Source organism: Nuphar pumila, chromosome 14 (genome assembly GCF_984573655.1).
Source record: "Nuphar pumila chromosome 14, dmNupPumi1.hap1.1, whole genome shotgun sequence".
In the NCBI taxonomy this organism is placed as follows: domain Eukaryota; kingdom Viridiplantae; phylum Streptophyta; class Magnoliopsida; order Nymphaeales; family Nymphaeaceae; genus Nuphar; species Nuphar pumila.
In genome coordinates this window covers 27,513,092-27,522,981 of record NC_143262.1, presented here as the reverse complement: position 1 = coordinate 27,522,981, position 9,890 = coordinate 27,513,092, and the positions used below count along the sequence as shown (strand labels likewise).

The 9,890-nt window shown below is 37.8% G+C and overlaps 1 long non-coding RNA gene across 1 annotated transcript; it reads right to left on the bottom strand.

Moving 5' to 3' along the window:
- Nucleotides 1–4,712: 4,712 nt before the first annotated feature.
- LOC149816683 (uncharacterized) lies at nt 4,713–6,230 on the bottom strand. The gene is made up of 2 exons (XR_016427553.1): nt 6,062–6,230; nt 4,713–4,883 (listed from the first exon to the last, which is right to left on the bottom strand). It is a non-coding gene; the product is annotated as an uncharacterized LOC149816683 (long non-coding RNA).
- Between the last annotated feature and the right edge of the window lie 3,660 nt (nt 6,231–9,890).

The following is a 9,890-nucleotide window of genomic DNA, read 5'->3' as shown; positions in this document are numbered from 1 at the left end:
TGACTTTCCACCATTTTCCTGAGAAAGGTATCCCTTCTCTCAAAGAATCACCTCTATTTTCCCAGGACTTTCAACTATTCATGATTTTCTCACATCTTTATGAACTTTCTCAAAATCTCAAATCTTTTCATCAGAGTTTCATGAGAAAAAAATGATTTCCATCTTTTTCCTGAGAAATATTTTTTTCAACTTCAAATATTTTCTAAGCATACATCATATTTTCCAATTTACATTTTCCAAAATTCTCATAGCACATGCCTGAATTCTCTGTGCATTTAGGATAGAACATGATTTTAATGATTTAACCAAGTCAAGCATAGTTTTGGTCCTTGGTTCGATTACCCCTGTTAAAGGCGGCAGGAACGGTCGAACCTCGTACCGACAGGTCGGGCCCCATCCCATGGATTTTCCCGCAATTTTCAAAACGGAGGCGAGTATTTCAACACATTTTCCAAAATCCGGTCAAGTTTGAATCGCGAAAGCGTTTCCCTCTTTCTCTTCCGCAAGGAAAGGAAGACGGGGAAAAATTTCGCAACAATAACAAATTCCATCAAACAAGAAACACAGAGAAAGGGAAAGGGGAGAAATGAAAGATCTAATAAAATACGAACCCAAATGCAAAAAACAGAACGAAAATACAGATCAGAACTGCCATATGTAGATCGATGATGGCGCAAATTAATGTAGCAGAAATAAAATCGAAGATAAGGATTCAAATGTATACAGCTGATTACGACTAACAGAAGAAGAAAAAGAAAAGAAAAGAAAGGAAAAAGGGAAAAAAAAAAGAAAAGAAAAGCAGAACACAGAATTGGAAATAAAAAACCCAAGCTGATTCATCGCAATAGGATCAAAATTTCAGTGTAAATAAGGAAGAACAAATGAAAATCAGAAATAAATTGACCATAAATCGATATAAAACAGCAAAAATAATAAAAAATATGAAAAATATGTTGGAACATAGAATTCTGTTTGTTGTAGCACAGGGATGTATTGGGATTGTTATAGACAACCCAACATTCATCCAGGATGCATTAAGGGGGATCAGAAATAGAAAATTTCAGAAAAAAAGGAAGAAGGATACTCACTGTAGCCTTGTTGGAGTTCTGAAGGAGGAGGAGAGCCTTCTTTGGTAGCTCGGGAGAGAGCAGAAAGAAAAGGGAGAAGAGTCAAGAAGAGGGAGAAGAGAAGGCTGGGTGGAGGGTTGAAGCTCGATTGTGAAGTAGCAGAGACATGCGGGGGTGAAAAGCGGTGATTTTAGAAGCCCCTCCCTACGGTTTGTTAAATAGGGGATGGAGGAAGGATCGAGAAGGTGGGTGGTGGTTGAAGATCAGCAGTGGAGATGAATGGGGCGGAAGAAGAGAGCGAGAGAGAGAGAGAGCTCTTGCGGCTAACAGAAAGTCGTTTGGGATTTTACACTGGAGGTCCTAAAAATCCAAAAAAATTTAAAAAAGAAGGTTTTCAGAAAAAGATTTTTTTCAAAAAGGGGTTTTTTATAAAGTAGATGAACTACTTTTTTCTAAATTTTGGAAGGAAAATCTAAGAATATGAGAAAAAAAATATGAGTACTTTTGGCAAGTGGGACCCAAATGAGGTTTTTGTGAAAAGTAGCGTTAATTTTAGAAATCGATTTTCAGAAATGGATTTGGTCCAGAAATTTTGATAAACATTAGAATTCAGATCTCAAATTGAGATTGAACCTTGAAAAACCTTTGAGAAAATATAAAGAATTTAAATTTTTTATTTTTTTGGAACAATAAGAGATCTAGGATTAGAGTTGGATCCAAATATCTGATTTGGATTAGAAATTGGGTCAAAATGAAAATTGAGTCTGGATTCCAGTGAATCCGAGAAATAAATGGAAATTTGATTAAAAATTGACTCGATTTATTCAAAGAAAGGGACCCAAAGGCAAAATGGGGATTTTTGGAAAAATTTGGGGTGTTCACGTCTGCCCAAAATAATGGAGATTTGGTGAGTGACATTTATGCCCTCCATGTTCAGAATAAGAAAATCAACAAGAAAGTAGAAGTCTTCGACCTTGACTAACACATCTTCTAAGATTCCTCGTGAACGCTTGGTCGATCTATCAGCCAACTGCAACACAATGGTCGTGGGCTTTAAATCCCTGATCCCAAAAGTGTCATAATGAGAACCCGGCAAAATATTCACACTTGCCCCAAGATCGAGCAGTGCATACTCGATAGTCATGTTCCCGATAACACAAGAGATAATTGGTGCCCCAGGGTCCTTGAACTTAGGTGGCGCTTGGTGCCGAAACATGGAGCTCACCTGTGCAGTCAAGAGGATCGTCTTGGGCAATGACCTCGCTTTTCTCTTCTGCATACAAAGTTCTTTGAGGAACTTTGCATAGGCAGGCACTTGCTGGATGGCCCCAAGCAGGGGGTATTTATATGAACTTGCTTGAACAGGTTAAGCATCTCATGCATACATGTTTCCGGCTTGCTAAGATCATGGGGGTTGGTGAGGGTCTGAGGAAAAGGGACTCTAGGGATTTACGATGGAGTGGTCACGGGCCGTGGACCCTGCCTAATTTCCTTGGGACTGGTGGAAGGGGTCGACTGGTCAATAGGTATGGAAGTGGGCTCAGAAGTCGACTCTTGTGTGGACTATGCCTTCCCACTCCGAAGGGATATAAAAGAGTTGGCCTGCTCTTGGTGGGAATCTGTGAGCTACGGGCCAAAAGACATGGGTTCCTTATCCTTCGGGTTGACTATAGACTGACTAGGGAGGCTCCTCTCGCTGCGCCTGCTCAAGGTATCCGCCAATTGTCCCATTTGAGTCTCTAGCTTCGCTATTGACTGCGTGTGGGAACAAAAAGTGACCTTAATGTCAGAAAAGACCTCTAACATCTTCTCCTGAAATGATGTACTCGAAGTGGGCTCCTAAGGAGAAGGAAAGCTAAAGTGGGGGTGGACCTGTGGAAATGTATGGCGTGAGTAACCTTGTGGAAAGTTACTCTGTCTATGCTGTGCGTGAGAGGGCTGATGAGGTGGATCTTGTAGATTTCTCCATGCAAAGTTGGAGTGATTTCGTCAGCCTGGGTTATATGTGTTGGCATATGGATTGGGTGCGGGCCTAGTAAAATTTTGTGTCATCTAAGCTTGCTCTTAGACAAACTCAGGATACTGCGGCTCGACTGGGCATTCGACCACATGGTGTGCAGAGCTAGCACACAACGCACACACCTGCATGGCATGAGAGAGACTCAACAAAAATTGATCCAATTTCTGGGACAACCGATCAACCTTGTTACTCAACTCAAAGTGCAACCCTATCTCAAAAATACCTGCCTTCTTTGCGCCATCCTGCATAGGTGTGGCCCTATCAAATCGTGAAGCATGGTGCATAGAATTTTTGCTCAAGGTCTCAAAGAGAGTCCATGCTTCGTCTTCACTTTTTAACATAAAAGTGCCCCCACATGCAACATCAACCATTTGACGGTTATTCTCAGTAAGATCGTCATAAAAATATTGCACCAGTTGCCAGTGAGGCACCTGGTAATGGGGACACTTACAGGGAAGATCTTTCATCTTCTTCCAAGTCTCGTAGAATTGTTCTCCCTCAATCTACAAAAAACTGGTTATGGCTTTAAAAAACTGATTTGTCTTACCAATTGAGAAGTACTTTTTAAGGAACTCGCGCTGCATTCCTTCCCAAGTGGTAATCTGAACCGTATCGAGTCTTTAGCCAGTGCTTGGCTTTATCTTTGAGAGACAACGGAAACAACGTCAACCTCTCATCTCCAAAGTTGTTGATATGCACTATCAAGCAGATCTTCAGAAAATCATCAAGATGACTATATAGGTCTTCATTGCTAAGGTCATGAAAGGATGGTAGCATTTGAATGACATTGGCCTTTATTTCAAATTGATTTGCTCCTACATCAGGTCCCGTGATGCAGAAGGCAAGAGTGTATATGTTGGGCATGAAGTACTTCCTAAGGGTACGGAACAACGACTGATTTTCAGCCATGGTGATGGGAGGAGAGGCTCTCCTAATGAGAGACTCGGGATCCTCAATAAACTCAACTAGCTTGGGGTCAAGTAATCGGCGCTCGTGCATACACCTCAAAGTAGACCGATGTAGCGCAGGTCCTAACTTTTGGGTTTTTCTACCTAACTAATGCGCTAGCGGCCAAACCATAAGCGAGTAAACAAAAACAAATACTAAAAATGAAAAATAAACAAGCACCACACAGTTGCACTCAACAAGAAATTTGCGAAAATGAAATCTATGTGCACAATACCAATTGTACACAGTCACTTCTAAGGGAATCCTAATGGGTGGCTGTGCAGGAAAAGTAAATTGTTCTCTATGTTGTGCAAACACGTGGTTCTAATCTTAAGTACGAAAAGCAAACTAAACAATCCTAATTAACCCACTAAACAATCCTAATTAAAGACCAAATTAAACTAACAACCTAAAATACGAGAACAAACACAAGGCAATAAAGTGAATACTCGTATTTTTCCGTTCCTCAGCAACGACGCCAAAAATTTGATATCTTTTTTTGTGAAATTGATTTTTGCAAAGATATTTTTATATGAAAAACAATGTGAAAACCAGACACCAAATATAAAAACCGGTTCTCAATAGTGGTACAGACCGGGTCAAACTCAGAGAACGAAGAATACTTTGTATTCAAACACGCAACTAAACTATGCTTTATTGCCCAAAATGGAAAAGTGTGAGAAATGAAACTACTTAACTATTACATCAAATGATTTTATTACAAACTCAAAAATTAAATTAAATTCCTAAATTCTAAAAGAAAAGCAAAATGTGTCTTCTGTGCCCGTGTCATGTGTTAGACACGCGCCACCACGTATCTCACTCGCTTGCCTTCGCTCTGCGCTTTCCTGCAAAATACGAACACACATAGCAGAAAGATGAAACAAATAGTGCTATACTAAAAAATATGTAAAATACTTTAAAATATGCGAAATAAAAGAATGCAATACTTAAAACCTAAAATGTATAAAATGCTATGCTTAAAACCAAAGACAATACATAAAAATCAAAACTAAAATGCCTAAAATTTATAAAATGCGATGACTAAAATAAAACTAAAATGCAACACTTACCATACTAGATAAACATCACCTGTAAAATGAGTTTTAAAAACACACATAGTCTGTGAAAATGAGCTTTAAAAATCACACAGGCCGTGAATTTCAAATGTTTTTATAACATACAACTATGAAAATCTTTTTTAAAAAATCTAACCGTGAAAAAAACTTTTCACATCAGAGCAAAGGAAGCCCGACCTCACGGTAAGTAAGGTCAGCTTTCACGATGGCTGAAATGAATGACTGCCAGAGAGCAGCCAATGACCTGCCGAAGAAGTGAACCACAGGTGCTGGTGAACTGAGGATAGCTAATCTGGCAGAGACATGCGAGTAAATCCGGCCAGATCTACAACAGAATTCCAACAGAACAGAGGATTCCAACAGATGGCTCTGTCGTTGAACTTTTTACTTTCACGGTGAAACAGAGGTTCACCGTGAACCTGATTTCGACAGCGATCGTGAGGAACAGAAATCCGGCAGAATGAGAACAAATCCGGCAATGAACTTTCATGGCAGACCTTGAGGAGTTCCAGTAGATCTTCAACCAACTCTGGTAGATCTAATATGTCCTTGAGTAGCTTTCACGGTGAATCAGATTTTCATCGTGAAAAGCAGAACTGGTTTTTTTTTAGATCAACTCCAGCTACTTTGATTATCACGACAGTAGTTTCACTGTGAAATCAAGGGATTTCACGGTGATGTTGCGGCTAATGAATATTGAATACAACGTGTGATGCACAGGTGCAGTGGATGCACTAAAATTACAGCATGATGCAGTGGATATGCATTGGATTAAATCAGATGTCATGTATGCACAGATGCAGTGATGATTCGATGATGCTAATGCTTGGATTACAACACGATCAAAAGAAACAAATTACAAAAAAATTCTTAAAATGAGAAGGGAAAAAAAGATAAAAGAAGAAGAGAAGAAAGTTGAAGAAGAAAAAGGAAGGGGAAGATCTTACCAGTTTGGGTTGAGAAGAGAGTTGGAATCCACCATTTGCGCCGCCGCCGGTGTGCAATTCTCCACCAGAGAAAAGAGAAAAGAGAATTGAGGAGAAGAAGAAGAGAGGAAGGAAGAGGAAGAAGAGATAGGAAATTGGTGGAGAGGAAGGGGAAGAGAAGAGGGCTACGTAGCATGGGTGGAGACAACCCTCTCAAACCCATATGTGGGGTTTATAAAGAGAGGAATTTTAAAAAACACTCCACTTAGTTTTTAAAATTCCTCAAAAAAACTTAAAACGAAAGTATTTTCTAAAAACTCTAAAAACCTACGCTAACTATTAAAACTTCCTAAAAACTCTAACGCCGATTATTTTTTTTTTAATCTAACTACTTAAAATCTAAATCCTAAAGAGAATATCTCTAACTGATTCCTAAACGACTTAAATTGCCAAATTAACTCACAATTTATGCTTTTTATGATTTTTACCTTCTTTGCACATTTTCTCAAAACTAACAATAATTATGGGAATTTAATGCAATTATTCATCGGATCATGCATGAATTAATATGATAAAATGCTAAAATAAATGCATGATCATTGATACATGTTGGAAGAACCAAGACTGCAATGCGTAGATACACCCTTTTACTAAGATCGAATCTTTGAGCGTGAAATGAGTCAATCCACGATATAGGAAGGCAAGTGCGGCGATGGCGATTGAGAGGGTGTTGGTCTGCCGACTTCCTATAAACACCCTAAATTTTTTAAAATTTCAAAAATTCTCTTTTTGCCCCTGACCCCCAACTTCTGAGCAATTGGGTCGATTTCTAGTCAATTCTCGGATTCAGTTCCTGGTTGAAGATCCGAAATCTAACTTTATTTTCCATATTTGGTCCAATCTCAGATCCAGATCTAATATCCAAATCCAATTCTGAGCCCAGATCTTCTATTTTTCAAAAAAATCAATTCTCTGTATTGGCTCGGGTATTTTATTCAGATCCAATCTCGTCATGTTTCTTCAATCTGAGATCCAAACTCGATATTTTCTCAAAACCTCCGATCCGGATCCATTTTGAAACCCAATTTTAAAATTAAACTCTTTTATTTCAAAAACACTCTTTTATAAAATCCTTAAATTTTAAAAAAGCAAATATTTTATAAAATCTTTCAAAAAAAAACTCATTTGGATTCCATTTCCTAAATCCCTTGTATTTCTATCATATTTTAGGGTTTTCTTTCAAAAACATAAAAGAAATTTTTTTAGAAAAGTAGCTTTTACCGCCCTTTTTTGAAAAACATTGTAAAGGAGCCCTCTTTTTGAAAAACCTTGTAAGGGAGCCTCTTTCCTCCAAAGCTCCACCACAGTAAGCACTTCCCTCTTCTTCTTCTTTTCCTTCTTCTCTCATTCCCCTTTTCTGCACTTCTCATAGTGTTTCAGCACCATGATTCATTCACGGATTGGTGGCGGATGATGCATTTTGATTTCATTTCCATCTATGTGGCATCCGACCATTCGTGATTCAATTAAAACTGCATATCATGATTCATTCGAATTGAACAACATATTTGGACTTCATTTCCATCTGTGCAATATCCAATTGAATCACACATTTTTTTTATTATTAATTCTCATTTTTTTTCTTTCTTCTCATCCCTCATTTTGCATCATAGTCGATTCCTGTATCTCTATCGTATTTCATTTTCCCTTATAGGTGTATCTGATCTGAAGGCATATTTTATATTTTATGTTTTACGTTTTATACCTTATCTGTGTTATTAGTTTGATCGTTCCCTTTTAATCCATATATATTTTGTTTACATTGAATGCTATGATTGTTAAATGCTCTCATTCAATAAACTTCTGATTTGTATTTTACTATATCATTTCTGTTCATCTGATTCATTTGAATCTCTATGATCCAGTGTCAACACCTGTGCATCTGTATTCACTTTTGCATTGCGTAGATAGGTTTACATCCTGATGTTGTAATTCAACACTTACCAACATTTGCATTTCCCTGTTGTACTTCCCCTTTTATCAGCATCACATAAGCATTCTACATCATTCACAGTTTTCTTTATTTTATCAGTGGCATGTACTGACCATCTGGTCATTCTCCTTTCAATAAACTGCATTATTTGAACCGAGTATATCTCATTTTATATTCATGTTTTATCACCCTCTCTTGTGCATTCTAGTTTGCAGATCCCATATGGAGATGTGTTCATTTGCATCTATGGCGTCATCCAATCAACTTCATCTTGCATTCATCCTCTATGCATTCGTTGCATATGCATCATCGGGTTTTTTTTTGTTTCCTGCATCCTTTGCACATCACTAGACTGTCTTTCAACTCTGCTAATCAGCTTTGCAAACAATGCCATACCTCCTTTAAGCAACACGCCAAGAATAGGATCTGTGAGTGATACTTCTAACGCTCCTAGACTTACTGCTCTTAATAAAAACCCATTCAGTAGTTTGATCTATGCCAATAAACGTGTCAGGAAATCAGAAAGCATTTTATCAAAACCAGAATTCAGGGATTTATTCACAATTTGTTTTGGGAACAACAGTGATTGAGATATTTTCCCTGCTAGTGATTGTGTCTCAAGTAGTATCTGCTCTTGTTTAGATTGTCGTTCATCATCAACCTATTTTGACTCAGTCTAGTTTGGAAGTTCAAATAATGCCTAATGTTGTTGGGAAATGTATAGATCTACCCACATCCCCTTCAAGTGGAAATACAGACTTCATCCTTTGCAGAGCTTGCAAGGGCATGCTTTCTGGAAAGGATTGATCTATCTGCGCATGGTTTTTACATTACCCCGAATATTGGATTTGATTGGAAAATTGGTAAAGGGAAGTCATTCAATTACCATACCTATGGTGCTGCATTTTATGAGGTTGAAGTGGATACTCTAACAGGGGATTTCCACACAAGAGCAGCACATATTGTCATGGATCTGGGATATTCACTCAATCTTGCCATTGATGTTGGACAGGATCAGCTAAGCAACATCACCATTCTTTGATGTGTTCAGGAATTGTGCTTATTATTGGATTTTGGCAGTCATATAGCTCATTTAGTAAATCATCTCCTTGTTATCATCGCAAAAAAAATTCCTCCCTCTGCGAGAGAGAGAAATGATTCTGCGAGTCAAACTCGACCAAAGTTTTGAAAATTGGTTTTTGAAAATTACTCGCCTCCACTTTTTAAATTTGCAGGAAAATTTCGTAGAATGGGACTCGCCTGTCGGTAGGAGGTTCAACCATTCCTGGCGCCTTTACTAGGGGTAATTGAACCAAGGATCAAAAGTGTGTTCAACTAAGCTCAAATATTTAAATCATGCTCTATTTCTTAAGTGCACAGAGAATCAGGCATGTGCTATGAAGTTTTTGAAAAATGCACATTTTGAAAAGATGATGTTTGCTTCTCATATTTGGAAAATACTGGGAAAAGGATATCCTTTGAAAATCATGGATCACTTTGAAGATTACCTTTTGAATGGAAAAATTGATTCTCAGGACAGTTGAAACTTTGAGAAAATTGATTTCTGAAATAATTTGATCATTTGTTTTGAGAAAATTGATTTCTTAGTGAAATAACTCAATAAAAGAGGATTTGGCCTTTTGAAATGTTTTCATGATGAAAATTTGCTAATATGAATAAATGAATGTAATTTCAAGGAATATTTTCTAAATAATTTGAGAAAATCATTTGAGAAATGCAGTGATTTTGAAGTTAGCCTAAGAGTGTAGGTTGAATGTGGCTAATACGAAGATGACAAATCTGGGTCTCATTCGTATTGTGACTATGGCCATAAATACGAACTCCACCGAGTTTGTC